The 17,153-nt window shown below is 36.1% G+C and overlaps 1 pseudogene across 1 annotated transcript; it reads right to left on the reverse strand.

Moving 5' to 3' along the window:
• Positions 1–16,260: 16,260 nt before the first annotated feature.
• On the reverse strand, positions 16,261–16,857 carry LOC306637672 (high mobility group protein B3-like; annotated as a pseudogene). The gene has a single exon. The product of its transcript is annotated as a high mobility group protein B3-like (transcript).
• Between the last annotated feature and the right edge of the window lie 296 nt (positions 16,858–17,153).

Genomic DNA, 17,153 nt, shown 5'->3' on the forward strand with positions numbered 1-17,153 from the left:
TTTTTCTGTATTGTTAAATGAAACTTTGTTGTTTTATGTATGTGCATATGTGTATATATAATGTGTGTTTGTATATATGATATATATAATGGTGTGCATATATGTATCCATAAATGTGTGTATATATAATATTTATATACAAATATATATTTATATTTTGTTTATATGTATTTTACATGCATCACATTTTCTTTATCCATTCATCTATTGGCAGACACCTAGGCTGGCTCCATAATTTAATTGTGAGATATGCTGCTATAAACATGAGTATGCATTTATCCCTATTGTTTTTGTCGGCTTTTTGTCACTGTGATCAAAAGACCTGATGGACAATTTTCGGCAGAAAAGTTTATTTGGAGACTCACCATTTCCAAGGTCTCAGTCTATAGATGCTCAGCTCCATTGTTCTGGGACTGAAATAAAGCAAAATCATCATGGCAAAAGAGTGTGGTGGAAGAAAGTAGCTCAGGACATTGCATCATGAAGCAGAGGGAGTGGGAGACGGTGAAGGAGAGGAAGAAGGGGAGGGGGAGGAGTTGGGAGGGTTGGGGAAGGAGAGCTTCCATCACCACAAACAAAATATAAGCCCCTAAGATTACCTAGAGTGACACAGCCTCTCCAGCCACACCTACCTGCCCACAATTATCACCCAGCTAATCCCTATCAGAGGATTAATGCACTGATGATGCTGAGACCCTTATAAACCAATCATTCAACCTCTGTATTTTGCCTTGCTTCACAATGACCTTTTGGGGGACACCTAATGTCTAAATCATAACACCTATAGTATGCTAATACTTTTGGATAAATACAGGGTACTGATGTAACTGGAACAAATGGTGATTCCAATCCTAGTCTTTTGAAGAATTTCATACTGATTTCCGCAGTGGTTGTACTAATCTATAATCCCACCACTGGTACACAAGTATTTTTTTACCTACATCCTGGCTAGGATTTATAATTATTTGTATTCTTGGTGATGGTCATTCTAATTGGTTGAGATAAAATCTCAATGTGATTTTTATTTGCTTTGCCCAGATTGCTAAAACATTGAATATTTTAAAATATATTCATAGACCATTTGTATTTCCTATTTAGAAGTGTCTGTTTAGTTCATTTTCCCATTAAATGATGGTTCAGTTTTGGTAGTGAATTTTGATGTTATGTATTCCTCCATTAATACCCTGTCAGCAGAGTGAATAACAAAGGTTTTTCTCCTATTCTGTAGACTTACTTTTCACATTCTTAATGGCTACATTTGCCATAAATGTCTTATTTATTTTTTTAATTCATTTTTATTGTAAACAAATGGGATACATCTTGTTTCTCTGTACATGAAATAGAGGCATACCATTTGTGTAATCATACATTTACCTACTACGGTAATAGTTTTTGATTCATTCTGTTACTTCCTCTCCCTCCCAACCTTCTAATCCCTCTATAGAGTCCCTCCTTCCTCCATTCTTTCTCCCTTCCCACCCGCTATATGTGTAATCATCTGCTTATCAGTAAGATAATTTGTCCTTTGGTTTTTTTGGGAATGGCTTATCTCACTTAGCATGATATTCTCCATATTCATCCATTTGCCTGCAAATGCCATAATTATATCATTTTTTATGGCTGAGTAATATTCCATGGTATATATATATATATATATATATACCACAGTTTCTTTATCCATTCATCACCTGTCATTTCATTGCTGCTTACGTGAAACTTCAGCTGAATATAGATGTACAAGTCAGTTTTAACTTTCCCAATGTAGTTTATATCAAACATGCAGGATTGGTATGTAATTGGCAACAGTCAATTGAGGGGCATCTAGGTTGGTTCCACAATCTGGCTATTGTGAATTGAGCAGCTATGAACATTGATGTGGCTGCATCTCTGAAGTATGCTGATTTTAAGTCCTTTGGGCATAGGCCAAGGAGTGGGATAGCTGGGTCAAATGTAGTTCCATTCCAAGTTTTCTAAGGAATCTCCACAATGCTTTCCAGAGTGACTGCACTAATTTGCAGCCCCACCAGCAATGTATGAGTGCACCTTTTTCCCCACATCCTTTCCAACACCTATTGATGCTTGTATTCTTGATAATCACCATTCTAATTGGGGCGAGATGGAATCTTAGGGTAGTTTTGATTTGCATTTCTCTTATTACTAGAGATGTTGAGCATTTTTTCATATGTTTGTTGATTGCTTATAGATCTTCTTCTGTGAAGTGTCTGTTCATTTCCTTAGTCCATTTTTTGATTGGGTTATTTGTATTCTTGGTGTAGAGTTTTTTGAGTTCTTTATACATTCTGGAAATTAGTGCTCTATCTGAAGTATGAGTGGCAAAGATTTTCTCCCACTCTGTAGGCTCTCTCTTTGCATTGCTGATAGTTTCCTCTGCTGAGAGAAAGCTTTTAATTTGAATCTGTCCCTGTTATTAATTTTTGCTTTTATTTCTTGTGCTGTGGGAGTCCTGTTAAGAAAGTCTGATCCTAAGCCGATATGTTGAAGATATGGACCTACTTTTTCTTCTATAAGATGCAGGGTCCCTGGTCTGATTTCAAGGTCCTTGATCCATTGTGAGTTGATTTTTGTGCAGGGTGAGAGACAGGGGTTTAGTTTCGTTCTGTTGCATGTGGATTTCCAGTTTTCTCAGCACCATTTGTTGAAGAGGCTATCTTTTCTCCATTGCATATTTTTGGCACCTTTGTCTAGTATGAGAAAATTGTATTTCTTTGGGTTTGTGTCCATGTCCTCTATTCTGTATCATTGATCTACATGTCTATTTTGGTGCCAATACCATGCTGTTTTTATTACTATTGCTTTGTAGTATAGTTGAAGGTCTGGTATTGCGATACCCCCTGCTTCACTCTTTCTGCTAAGGGTTGCTTTGGCCATTCTGGGTTTCTTATTCTTCCAGATGAATTTTATAATTGCTTGCTCTATTTCTGTAAGGTACACCATTGGGATTTTAATTTGAATTGCATTGAATCTGTATAGCACTTTTGGTAGTATGGCCATTTTGACAATATTAATTCTGCCTATCCAAGAACATGGGAGATCTTTCCATCTTCTAAGGTTTTCTTTAATTACTTTCTTTAGTGTTCTGTAGTTCTCATTGTAGAGGTCTTTTACCTCTTTTGTTAGGCTGATTCCCAAATATTTTATTTTTTTCAAAGCTATTTTGAATGGGGTAGTTTTCCTAACTTCTCTTTCTGAAGATTCATCACTTTTGTATAAAAATGCATTGGATTTATGAGTATTTATCTTATATCCTGCTACTTTACTGAATTCACTTACGAGTTCTGAAAGTTTTCTTGGGGAATTTTCTGGTTCCTCTAAATATATAATCATGTCATCAGCAAATAGGGATAGTTCGAGTTCTTCTTTTCCAATTCGTATCCCTTTAATTTCCTTGGTTTGTCTAATTGCTTTGGCTAGAGTTTCAAGGACAATGTTGAATAGAAGTGGTTAAAGAGAGCATACCTGCCTTGTTCCAGTTTTTAGGGGAATTGCTTTCAGTTTTTCACCATTTAGAATGATATTGGCCATGGGCTTAGCATAGATGACCTTTACAATATTGAGGAATGTTCCCACTACCCCTATATTTTCCAGTGTTTTGAGCATGAAGGGATGCTATATTTTATCAAATGCTTTTTCTGCATCTATTGAAATAATCATGTGATTCTTGACTTTAAGTCTATTGATATGGTGAATTACATTTATTGATTTCCAGATGTTGAACCAACCTTGCATCCCTGGGATGAAACACACTTGATCATGGTGCACTATCTTTTTAATATGTTTTTGTATGCAATTTGCTAAAATTTTGTTGAGAATTTTTGCATTGATGTTCATTAAGGATATTGGTCTGAAATTTTCTTTCCTCAATGTGTCTCTGTCTGATTTAGGTATCAGGGTGATATTGGCTTTGTAGAATGAGTTTGGGAGGGTTCCCTCCTCTTCTATTTCATGAAATACTTGGAGGAGTATTGGAATGAGTTCTTCTTCAAAGGTTTTGTAGAACTCAGCTGAGAACCCATCTGGTCCCAGACTTTTCTTTGTTGGAAGGCTTTTGATGACTTCTTCTATTACATTACTTGAAATTGATCTATTTAAGTTGTGTATGTCCTCCTCATTCAGCTTAGGTAATTCATATATCTCTAGAAACCTTTTGATGTCTTCAAGATTTTCTATTTTGATGGAGTATAGATTTTCAAAATAGCTTCTAATTATGTTATGTATTTCAATCGTGTCTGTTGTGATATTTCCTTGTTCATTCCAAATTTTAGTAATTTGGGTTTTCTCTCTTCTTTGTTATTATGGCTAAGGGTTTATCAATTTTGTTCATTTTTTCAAAGAACCAACTATTTATTTTGTTAACTTTTTCCATTGTTTCTTTTGTTTCAATTTCATTGATTTCAGCTCTGATTTTAACTATTTCCTGTCTTCTACTACTTTTGTTGTTGCTCTGCTCTTCTTTTTCTAGGGCTTTGAGCCATAAAGATAGTTCATTTATTTGTTGATTTTTTCTTCTTTTGTTGAATGCACTCCACTTCATAGCATCCCAGAGATTTTGATATGTTGTTTCTTTGTTCTCATTTACCTCTAAGAATATTTTAATTTCCTTCCTGATATCTTCTGTTATCCATTCATCATACAATAGTGTATTATTTAATCTTCAGGTGTTGGAGTAGTTTCTGTTTGTTGCTCTGTCATTTATTTCTAATTTCAATCCATTATGATCTGATAGAATACACAGTATTATCTATATCTTCTTGTCTTTGATAACAGTAGCTTTGTGGCATAATATATGGTCTATTTTAGAGAAGGATCCATGTTCTGCTGAGAAGAAAGTGTATTCGCTCTTTGTTGGATGGTATATTCTATAAGTGTCCAGTAAGTCTAAATTATTGATTGTGTTTTTGAGATCTATGTTTTCTGTGTTCAATTTTTGTTTGGAGGATCTGTACAGTGGTGAAAGAGGTGTGTTAAAATTACCTAGTATTATTGCGTTGTGGTCTGTTTCATTTTCTGCATTGAGAAGGATTTGTTTGACGTACATGGATGAGCCAGTGTTCGGGGCATAGATATTTATGATTGTTATGTCTTGCTGATTTATGCTTCCCTTAAGCAGTATGTAATATCATTCTTTATCCCTTCTGAGTAGTTTTGGCTTGAAGTCCACATTATCTGAAATGAGGATGGATACTCCAGCTTTTTTGCTGTGTCCGTGTGCATGGTATGTTTTTACCCATCCTTTCACCTTTAGTCTATGGGTATCTCTTTCTATGAGATGGGTCTCTTGCAGGCAGCATATTGTTGGATTTTTCTTTTTAATCCAATCTGCCAGTCTATGTCTTTTGATTGATGAATTCAGGCCATTAACATTCAGGGTTATTATTGAGATATGATTTGTATTCCCGGTCATTTGGCTCATTTTTTTTTTTTTTTTTGACACGACTTGATTTCTCCCTTATTTCGTTGTTCCTTTAGGGTAGGTCCTTCCTTTGCTGATTTACATCATTGTTTTTCATCTCTTCCTCATGGACTATTTTGCTGAGTATGTCCTGTAGTGCTGGCTTTCTTTTTGTAAATTCTTTTAGCTTTTGTTTATTATGGGAGGATTTTATTTAGTCGTCAAATCTAAAGGTAAGTTTTTCTGGGTATAAGATTCTTGGTTGGCATCCATTTTCTTTCAGGGCTTGAAAAATGTTGTTCCAGGCCCTTCTAGCTTTTAGAGTCTGGATTGAAAAATCTGCTGATATCTGTACTGGTTTCCCCCTGAATGTAATTTGATTCTTTTCTCTCACAGCCTTTAAAATTCTGTCTTTATTTTTTATGTTCGTTATTTTCATTATAATGTACCTGGTGTGAGTCTATTGTAATTTTGTGTATTTGGAGTCCTATAAGCCTCTTGTACTTGATTTTCCATTTCATTCTTCAGGTTTGGGAAATTTTCTGATATTATTTCATTGAATAGATTGTTCATTCCTTTGGTTTGTTTCTCTAAGCTTTCCTCAATCCCGATAATTCTTAAATGTGGCCTTTTCATGATATCCCATAGTTTTCGTAGATTCTGTTCATGATTTCCTACCGTCTTCTCTGTTTTTCAACTTTGTTTTCAAGAGTAAATATTTTGTCTTCGATATCTGAAGTTCTGTCTTCCAGGTGATCTATCCTATTAGTTATGATTTCTATGGAGTTTTTAATTTGGTTTGTTATTTTCTTTATTTCAAGGATTTCTGGTTTTTTTTTTTTCAATATCTCTAACTCTTTGTTGAAATGATCTTTTGCTTCCTGTATTTGCTCTTTTAACTGTCGATTGGTGTGATCATTCAATGCCTGAATTTGCCCTTTCATCTCCCCATTTGCTTCCCTGATCATTTTGATTATGTACATTCTGAACTCCCTTTCTGACATTTCTTCTGCCATGTTGTCATTGGATTTTATTGCTACATCATCTAGGTTTGTTTGGGAAATTTTCTTCCTTTGTTTTCTCATATTGTTCAGGTATCTACCCCTCTAGTAGTGAAACTCTGGGATATTGCAGATTTCCTCTTTTGACTAATTTTGTCTCTGTAGTTTTCAAATAACTCACCTCTTAGCCTTCAGTATCCTGAAGTCTTGGAGGAACTTGATAATGTGGTGCTCCACTAGGAAGCTGGCCTTCTATGGGTGGTGGCCTTCAGGTGGGGTATATTCCCCGGTGGCTCTGAGTTGGTCCCGAGTCTCTCAGTACCTCCTCTTCTTGGCTCCTGGGTCTTGTCAAAGTTCCTCTAGCCTCCTGTAGGTGTCTCAGGAAGGGAGCTGCCCTTCCAATGATGATGGCCATGCCTTTGGGAGTAATTAAAAATGCCTGTACCAGCCTATAAAGAAGCCTCTGGCTAATTCTGTGATAGTGACAAACCTCGGTGTGGTGGTCAGGTGGGGTTGTTCAGTGATGGCGTGTGTCTTTGGCCTGGTGGTTGGGCGGGTTGGCTCCCCGCCGCCTCGATCTGCAAGGCAGGTGGGTTGGGTGCCCGCCTGCTACCTCCAGGATGCAAGTGGTCTGAATTGCCCACCATCTCGCTCTGCGACTGTGACCAACCAGTGATGGCACCAACCTAGATGCAGGGGTCAGGCAGGGTTGCTCAGTTTTGATGTCTGTCTTTGGCCTGCTGGCTGGGAAGGTTAGTTGCTTACCGCCTACCTCTATGAGGTAGGGGCCTGGCTCACCTGCCAGCTTGCTCTGCTACTCAAGCTTTATTTTTTATTTTTACAGATTCATTGTTTGATTCATTGTACACAAATGGGGTAAATCATTTTGTTTCTATGGTTGTATATGATGTAGTTTCATACTATTCATGTAATCATATATGTACATAGGGTAATGGTGTCTGTCTCATTCCACTATTTTTCATACCCCCACTCCCTCTCATTTCCCTCTATGTAATCTAAAATTCCTCCATTCTTCACTCATCCCCACCCTCCACCCACATTATATGTCATCATCCACTTATCAGGGAAAACATTCAGTCTTTGTTGTTTGGGGATTGACTTATTTCACTTAGCATGATATTCTGCAACTCCATCCATTTATCTGCAAATGCCATAGTATTATTCTTCTTTAGGACTGAATCCTATTCCACTGTGTAAATATGTCACAGTTTCTTTATTCATTCATCTATTGAAGGGCATCTAGGTTGGTCCCACAATCTAGTTATTGTGAATTGAATTGCTATAAACATTGATGTGCTTGCATTACTGTAGTATGCTGATTTTAAGTCCTTTGGGTATAAACTGAGGAGTGGGATAACTGGGTCAAAAAGTGGGTCCATTCCAAGTGTTCTGAGGATTCTCAACACTGCCCTCCAGAGTGACTGCACAAATTTGCAACTCCACCAGCAATGTAAAAGTGTGCTTTTTTCCCCACATCCTATCTATTATTGTTTGTGTTCTTGATAGTAGCCATTCTAATCGGAGTAAGATGAAATCTTAGAGTTGTTTTAATTTGCATTTCTCTAATTACTAGAGATGTTGAATACTTTATATTTATTAATCACCTATATATCTCCTTCTATAAAGTGTCTGCCCAATTCCATAAAGAAGCTTTCAATTTGATGCTATCCCATTTATCAATTCTTTGTATTTTTTTTTCCTGAGTTTTAGTAATTCCATTGAGGAAGTCATTGTTTGCACCTTTATATTGGAGTGTTCACTCTGTGATTTCTTTTAGCAGTACCAAGGTTTCTAGTCAAATTTCTAGATCTTTGATATAATTTTTAAAAATTTTGAGAGATTTTAACTTTTTATTTGTATTTTGTGCTATGCTTCAGTGTTTTAGAATAAGCACATGTGTGTATTTTTAGATTACTATGAAAAAGACTATATTGTGTGAGCTACCTACCTCACCACCTTATTCCTTTTCTCAATGCTTCATTGTTCCAATCCTCTTTTCCCACTACATTCATTCAGAAATTGTCTGATTGTGTCATTTTTTTTTTGCCTAAAATATTTGTCAAGGCTTTAAAAATAAAATTTAGAGTCCTTCACATGATCTCAAGGCCTATGTGATCCTTATCTGCCTTCCCTCCAAAATAACACTCTCATTCCTGTGTTCAAGTGACATGAAGATTTTCGAACATGCTGTTTCACTTTTGCACATATTGTTTCCTTTTTTATTTGTTCTAATTAGTTATACATGACAATAGAATGCATTTTGACACATCATACATGAGTATGATACATGAGTATAATACAATGAGTATAAATCCTCATTCTCCTAGTTGTATATGATGAATATAGAGTTACACCAGTCCTGTTACCATATGTGCACATTGGGTAATAATGTCTGATTGGTTCTACTATCATTCCTATCCCCATACACCCTCCCCTCCCTTCACTTGCCTCTGTCTAATCCAAAGTACCTCTATTCTTTCCTAGCTCCCTACCTTTATTGTAAATTAGCAACTGCATAGCAAAGAAAACATTCAGCCTTTGGTTTTTTGATGGGATTGACTTATTTCAGTTAATATAATAGTCTTCAATTCCATCCATTTACAGGCAAATGCCATAATTTCATTCTTTAGAAAGGCTGAGTAATATTCCATTGTGTATATATACCACAATTTCTTTATCCATTCATTCGATAAATTTTTAGTTCATTTTTTTAAAGGGTGAGAGAGAGGGATCCAGTTTCATTCTTTTACTTATGGGTGCCAATTTTCCCAACATTGTTCATTAAAATCCTTTTTTTCCAACATTTGTTTTTAGCATTTTTTAAAAGAAATAGATGATTGTATCTTGCGTCGGTTTTTCTCTGTGTCTTCTACTCTATTCCATCTGTCTCTCTGTCCACCTTTATGTCTGTACCATGCAATTTTTGTTACTACAGTTCTGTGGCATGATTCAAAATCGAGAATCGTGAGGCCATCAGCATTCCTTTCTTTAAAATTTTTATTTACTTATTTATTTTTATTGCTTTGGATATTTTGGGTCATTTATTCTTCCATGTAAATTTTAGTTCTCTTTTTCTATATCTGTGATGAATAACATTGGTATTTCATGGGACTTGCATTAATCTGTAGATTGCTAATACAGCCATTTTAACAGTATTAATTCTGCCTATCTTTTAACATGGGAGTTCTTTCCATCTTCTAGTGTCTTCTTCTATTCTTTTCAGAGTTCTGTGATTTCCATTGCAGGGGTCTTTGACTTCTTTGGTTAGATACATTCTTAGGTTTCTTGTTTATTTATTTTTTTAGGTATGTTTTGCTTTTTGTTTTTTTGCTATTTGAATGAAACTGATTTCCTGATTTCTGTTTTGACAGACTCATTATTGGAGCATAGGAAAGGCATTGATTGTTTTACTGTTTGTGTCCTGTCACTTTATTTAATCTGTTTATATTAGCTCTAGAAGTTTTCAGATAGTTTCTTGGATTTTCTAAGTATAGGAACTTACTACTTGCAAAAGTACTGGTGTGGATTCTCCTTTTCCTATTCATATCCCTTCAATTTACTTCATTTACCTAATTGCTCAGGTCAAAGATTCAAATATATATTCAATGGGAATGGTAAGAATGAGCATTCCTGTCTTGTTCCTGATTTTAGAAGTCCTTTCAGTTTTTCCTGATTAAGTATGGTGTTGGCTTTGGTTTGTCATGTGATGTTGATTTAAGGTCCTTTTATTTTTTTTTTTCAGTTTTGTTTTTATTATGAATGGGTTTTACATTTTGTTGAAGGCTTTGATCACATCAAGATGATTATGAGATTTCTGATTTACACTTACTAATTTAACTAATATGTTGAACCACCCAGTATAACTGGAAAGAAACCAATATTTTGAATGTGTTGTTGAATATGATTTGCTAGCATTTAAATAAGGATGCTTGTTTCTGTTTTCAACTTTATTGGTTTGCGGTTTTCCTTCCTTTATATGTCCTTATCTGATTTCGGTACCAGAGTGACACTGGCTTTGTAGAATGAATTTGGGAGTATTCCCCTCACTGTCTGAACATTGACATTATTTCTTCTTTCAAGGACTGATAGAGTGCAGCTGAGCATCCATCTGGTTCAGGGCTCTCCTGTGTTGGAAGGCTTTTTATCGCTGCTTCCATATAAGTGCTTCTTACTAGTATGGTTAAGTTGTCTACATTCCTTGGGTTCAGCTTGAATAGTCCATATGTGTCTGGGACTGTATCCATCTCATTTATATTTTTTAATTTTTTGGAGTATAAAATTTCAAAATGGTCCTTAATGATCCACTTCATTTGTGTAACTGCTGTTGTGGCATCACTTTTTCATCTCTAATTTTATTAGTTTGGATCTTTTCTTTCTTTCTTTTTATAGGTTTGGCTAAGGGTTTATCAGTCTCATCTTTCTTTAATAAATAAACTCTTCATTATGCTTATCTTCTTTTGTTTATTCCTTCTTTTGTATTTCTCACCAAAGTGCCAGCTGGAGCAGCTGTTGAACTAGCTCTCAGGTGCTCTGCTTTGCCTGTAATAGATAGTATAGAATATGAAGTTCTATTAGAGTTTTGTCCAGACAGAGAAAATCAATAACATTTCCCTCACAAGATTGATGCAGAATTCTAAATAGAAAGATTCAACACCTAGGATCTAACTCTGATTGGAACTTTAGAACTTTGTGTGGCATTTACTCGAGTCAGATTACATCAACAAACCTTAGGGTGAGGCAAATGCCAGTCTCTGCTAGCTGTCTGGATCTCGGGGACTGCTTAGAAATTGTTACTCAAAAAGCAGGGTAGGTGAAAGGTCTAGGGCAGGTTTCACACTTTTCACTGCCCTCTTCAGCTCTTCAAGTAACCACCAGAAGAAAAGTTGCACTAATGTCCACATCTCTGTCCTGAATCCCCAGGGTTTTAGTCAGCTTTTCTTCTGCTGTGATCAAAAAGACCTGACAAAAACAATTTGAGGAATAAAAGTGTATTTGGTGCTCATGATTTCAGAGATCTCAGTTTATGGATGGCCAACTCCATTGCTCAGAGCTTGAGGTGAGGCAGAACATCATGGCTGAAGACTGGTGGAGGATAGTGGTTCAAGACATTGCACCAGGAAGCAGGAGTGGAGGTGAGGGAGATCTCTACTCAATAAAGACAAAATTTAAACCCCAAGGGCACATCCCCAATGACATACCTCTTCTAGACACACTCTACCTGTCTCCAGTTACCACACAGTTAATCCCTATTGGAGAACTGATGCACTGATTAGGTGCAATCATTTCACCTCTAAATTTTCTTGCCTTGTCTCACACGTGATCTTTCGGTGGACACATCATATACATATACATATACCATAATATTCTTCCTAGGTCCCCAAAAATCTCATTCCCATCTCACAATGAAAAATACATTTAGTCCATTTCCAAGAGTTTCCACAATCATAACAGTTCAAGCATTGCCCAAAAGTTAATCCAAAGTCTATTCTGAGACTCAAGGCAAACTCTCAGCAGGAACCCCCATAAAAATCAAAAGAAAGTACACAAATCCAACATATAAAGGCACAGAGAAAACATTTCCATTCCAAAAGGGAGAAATAGGGACATAGAAATAAAGGTTGAGAACCAAAGCAAGACTGAAATCCAGCTTGGTGAACAAGTCCTGTAGCTCCATTTCCAGCATCCATAGCACATGGCATTGTGATATTTTATCCAAAGAGCTTGTGTAGCTCTACCCCAATGGCCTTGTAGGTTACAACCCACATGGTCTCTCTCTTGGCTTGTCTCTGTTTGATTCCTGTAGTTTCCCTCTGCAGACTTCCCATGGTTCTGGTATGTCTTAATCTCAGGGGTCTCCACTGCAGTTTCAGCTTCCTTTTCCCATTTCCCTTAACAACCCTTTCAGGAGTAGCCTGCAGGTCCTCTGTCCCTGCTGCACTTTGCCTGGCCTACTAGGCCTTCCTTTGAAATCTCACTAGGAGGTTCCATGACCCCTCACTCCAGTATCCTTTATTCCTGCAAAACCTGAACCATGTGATTGTTGCCAAGATCTGCCGCATCTCAAAGAGCAGCCAAGCAGGGAACAAGGCTGCAGCAGCTTCTGAGGGCCTGAGTAGCCAAGCATGGTGAAAGAATTTTCTAGAACACCCATGTAAACAGTGTTCCCCACTGGTCTCTGACCACAGAAGTTTTTACTTTTTCACCCTTGATCCTGAAATGGGTGTGGTCTTGCCAATTAAACTAAGTATAAAAATGAAGCAGATCAAATAATGTATATAAATATGCTTACATACATATATGTATATACATGTTTTATCTCAATATGATGAATACATTCTGTATGAAAATTTGACTATGTCTAGGAAAAAAGGTATTTATTCCTTTAGTGACTTCTAAATAGGTTGAAAAATAGGTTTTTACAGGAATGTTGTTTAACCTCATTGTCTTTGTTGTCACTTTCTGGAACTATATTTAAACATAATAGAATGGTTTTGCTCAGTGTTACAAATTCTTTTTATTCTGCCTCTTTTTTTTTCTTTTTCTTACTTTGTACTTGAGTATGGATGTTTTCTATTTTTTAAACAAATTACTTTAATTAATCCATTAGAAAGAAAAATAAGTTGGCTGTATAATTAGCCATGTCATGAATTTAACTTTATTACAAACTGCTAAAATGTCTACACCTATGAATGTTTTCTAGTTGGTGCACTTTATTTTATCAATTTTGTGCACTGCTATGTCTAATCTTACCAAAACCTTTCTTGCCAGGAGTTCTGAGTTAGGTATATTTAATTTTCATCCCAGTATTGTTTATTTTATAAATTTTCATATTCCCAAACTTTGTGAAAATTATTTTTTAATCTTGACTACTTTTTATTTCTCAATTTTTCAAACCAAAGGGTTTTTTCTTATTTTGTATGGAATATATTTTCACTTTAAATTTCTTTTCAATAATAAAATACAACATAGAAAATGAGAAATTTTAATTGAGACAGTGGGACCATGAAAATAAAAGGAAATAGAAAATTCTGAATTATTCATCTATTATTAATATGAAAAAGCATCTTCATATTTTTTGTATCTACAAAAGAAATCTGACAATTAAACCTTTGTTAAATATATAAAAAAGTTGATTTCAATTAAATCAAGACATTACAATTAGTACAAAAACAAAAGTTCTTAAATTTGGATGTAAGCAAAAAGTTAAGATGCTCTTTTATTAAATTTAATTTCATTTGAAATTATGTAATTTGTTGTTTCTTCAATCCAGCCTATATGGCTTAAATTAAATTGAATATCACTGAGAGTTTCTGACTATAGCATTTTATGCTTATAATACAAATTTGTACTTATCTAAAGATGGTGAGGAAAAAGATAAAGTAAGCACATATGTACGTTTTATTAATATTCTAACCACGTTCAGTGATTGAAAAACACTAATACAATTCTTATATTCTATCTAGAAATGCATGGAAAAAAGCTTAATGTATCCTGAGTGTTTTGTATTTTAGAAGTTACCACTTCTTTTGATTCATTAAATACCTTTTGTAGGAGAAGGAGACAAGATGGTGGATTGGCTGGAAGCAGTGTTTCTCACAGCCTTGTCACACTGGACTCAGTGAAAAAATTGCTTATCTGTGAGACAAGTGATAAAAGCAATCCACTGATGCTCAATATTAGAAAAACCTCGAAGACTGGAAAATTTGGGGTGTATCAGACAAGGATGAGAAACAGAATTGAAGCAGAGCTCCTGATGGGAGCTGGGGAAATCAGTATGCAAGGTCAAAAAAGAGTAAAAAGTCCTCCAGTCTTGGCATGAAGAATTGCAGAATCAGAGGGGCAGTCTGTCCTGGGTTGATGCAGAGGCTATTCACTCATCAAACTGGTCCAGAAAAGTCACCCCTGGTCTGCCTGCTGAGCAAGGGAAGCCCAAGCTTGGAGACTTTTTGATATGGCCATGCTGCAGCAGTGCCAACTCAGACTAGGATCTTAGATCCATAAATTCGAGACTGAGTTCAATACATGAATCTGGCAGATACCAGTCACAGATCTGAACTGAGCCTAGCAAATAAGGAGAATTTTTGGAATGGAAAATTTCTGGGGTGAAGAGCATTTTGCCTCAGGGATAATACAGGTCAGAAAGGTCAGAGAAAGCCTGCCCTCCTCCACTCTCTTGTACTCAGCAGTGCACAGGACCAGTGAGTGGCAGAAGCTAGAGAATCTAAATAGGTGGGAGTAGTGGAGCTCAGTGCTAGGAGGCCGACTCAAGGGGCCAGGAAGAGCAATTGTCTGTGAACAACAGAAATGGCAAAGAAATGGCTCCTTCTTCCCATGAGTGGAGCCCCTTGGCAACTAGTGTGGTAGAGTCCTAGAAGTACATTGATTTATTAACATCTGATAACTCCCCACACCTGGGGAAATGCTAGACCTTATCCCTGACCCTGGGAGCTTCACTTCCCAAAATATAGAACCCAGCAGCATCTATACTGTGGGAGTGAAGCCTACAGCATTTTCCAGTTCCCTGCACCAGCCCACTAAGAAGGGTAGCTGAGAAATAGAAAACAGTTTGGCACAGACAGCAAGCATACACATTGAGTATTCTGGAATATTTTTTGTTCATTTGTTTTCTTTTGTTTGGAATGTGTACTGATTGATAAAGGCCAAACATTTATATATTGTTTCTACTTTCTTATTTCTAGTATTTCTTAAAGGTAGTTATTTTTACTTACTGGTTTTTGAAGGTTAGGGTTTTTGATTAGTATATTTTGGATTGATTTTGTATTATCTGGTTAACAACTCTCTTTCCCTTTGTTTCTATTTCTCTCTTTTCTCTTGCTAACAGCCAAACTCTATTGTTTTCACTTGCACTCCTCCTTTAATTCTTTTACTTATATTTTTCTTCTCCCCACTCATAAATGACACATCTTATGTTGCCTCCATATTTACCCTGTTCACCTTTTGGAACTACACACTCTTTCCTATCCCCCATCTATTCTTTCCTCTTAATTAACTCTATCTTTATTTTTTAATGTAATGCTTTTTTAACTTTAGAAACATTTCAGCATCCTAAACATACAAAAAATAACATAACATTGCAAACTGTATTAAAGTACAGGACATCCTTGAACTTTCATTGATGCAGTGGCTCTTTGCTGACAACGAAGAGTTCTACAGTTCGTTTGAAAACAAAATTTAAATCTGTGCTTAACCAAAAAAAAAAAAAAAACTCAAATACTTTTCATACCAGCTGACCCCCCTTTTCCGACAAGTACAAAAGGAAGCAGAATGTTAAATGGGTGCCCACCACAGTGTCAACGTGTCCAGCCTCACAGTGCATGCCCTGAGCTATGGCCCTTCCAAGGGGCATCTTCCCCCACAGTCTCAATGCCAAGCAAGGAGCATCAAGAGTTTTTATCAGTTGTTTTGTTCTTTTTGAAGACAATAGATATGTACGGTTGATAACTGAGGTTATAGCCAATAACCATATAGTTAATAACACCTTACAAATATTCGTAAAATGCCAGAAACATCTTTAAATGTTTCACCAAGAGCAAAATGCAGAGAATGAGTAGAACAGGAGAGTGCTTTTTCATTTTAAAAATGTTTGGAAAGATGTACAACTTTGATACAGTTTCAGGGTGCTCTGAACACCCAGGGCCACTTAATGTAAGCCACTGACAATTTCTAGAGCACTTTGAGAGATTACAATGTGATTGTGATCAAATTGTAATTGAAACTAATGAGAGTAAGAGACACATCTCAAATTAGAGATATGTCAACCATGACACTCCCTACTCCAAGGTATTCACAAAGAGATGGACAAATGGTTTATAATTCATCATCCCCCTCTTCCTCTTTCTTCTCTTCTTCCTCAGTCTCTTCTTAATCTTCCTCTTCTACCATTTTCTGGGCAACTTTAGCAGGACCCTTTGTGCCATCAAATGTTCCTTTAGACTTATAGTCAGCAACATCCTTCTCATATTTATCCTTCAGATTTGAGGGTTTAGTGATGTATAGATGCTTCCACTGTCACTTAAGTTATTTCATATCTCACCCAGGTTTTTTGCCACATCTTCAATATACATACCAGTATTTTTGGATCTGATCTTGGGGCAGAAATCTGAACTGAAAGAATGGTGGTCTTTTGGGCGCATTAGGGTTCTTTTTCTTCTTACCTCTCTTAGCTATACCATAATCCTTCATTTCCCAATCACAGCATACTTAATTTGGCTTTGCCATTTCATCAAATTTAGATTTCTCTTTCCCAGATATTATCTTCCACCTTTCAGAGCACTTCTTGGAAAATTCTGCAAAATTGACAGGGACTTCTGGATTTTTCTTTGTATTTTCTTCTCTGTATGTCTGTACAAAAAAGGCATAAGTAGACTTCTTGCCCTTTCATTTTGTGGGGTCACATTTAACCATCATGACTGTATTGTTCACTAGTCTCAGTGAACTTTATGTTTAACTTCACCTAACACTAATTGGTCTATAAAATGCCAAACCCCACTACTAATGCTATAGCAACAATTAATATAACAGAAGTCATAGAAAACCTATTCTCTGATTTTAAGCCAGATATATTTTATGATTAATTACTATTTATAGAAACTTCTCAGCCTACCATTGCTGTTTATTGTGTTGTTTAACTTTGTAAGTGTCCAAATAGGAATTAAGTACTTAATTTAGTGCCATATGTTGCATGCATTGTTGGTTGCATT

This window comes from Sciurus vulgaris (assembly GCF_902686455.1).
Source record: "Sciurus vulgaris genome assembly, chromosome: 10".
Taxonomy (NCBI): Eukaryota; Metazoa; Chordata; class Mammalia; order Rodentia; family Sciuridae; genus Sciurus; species Sciurus vulgaris.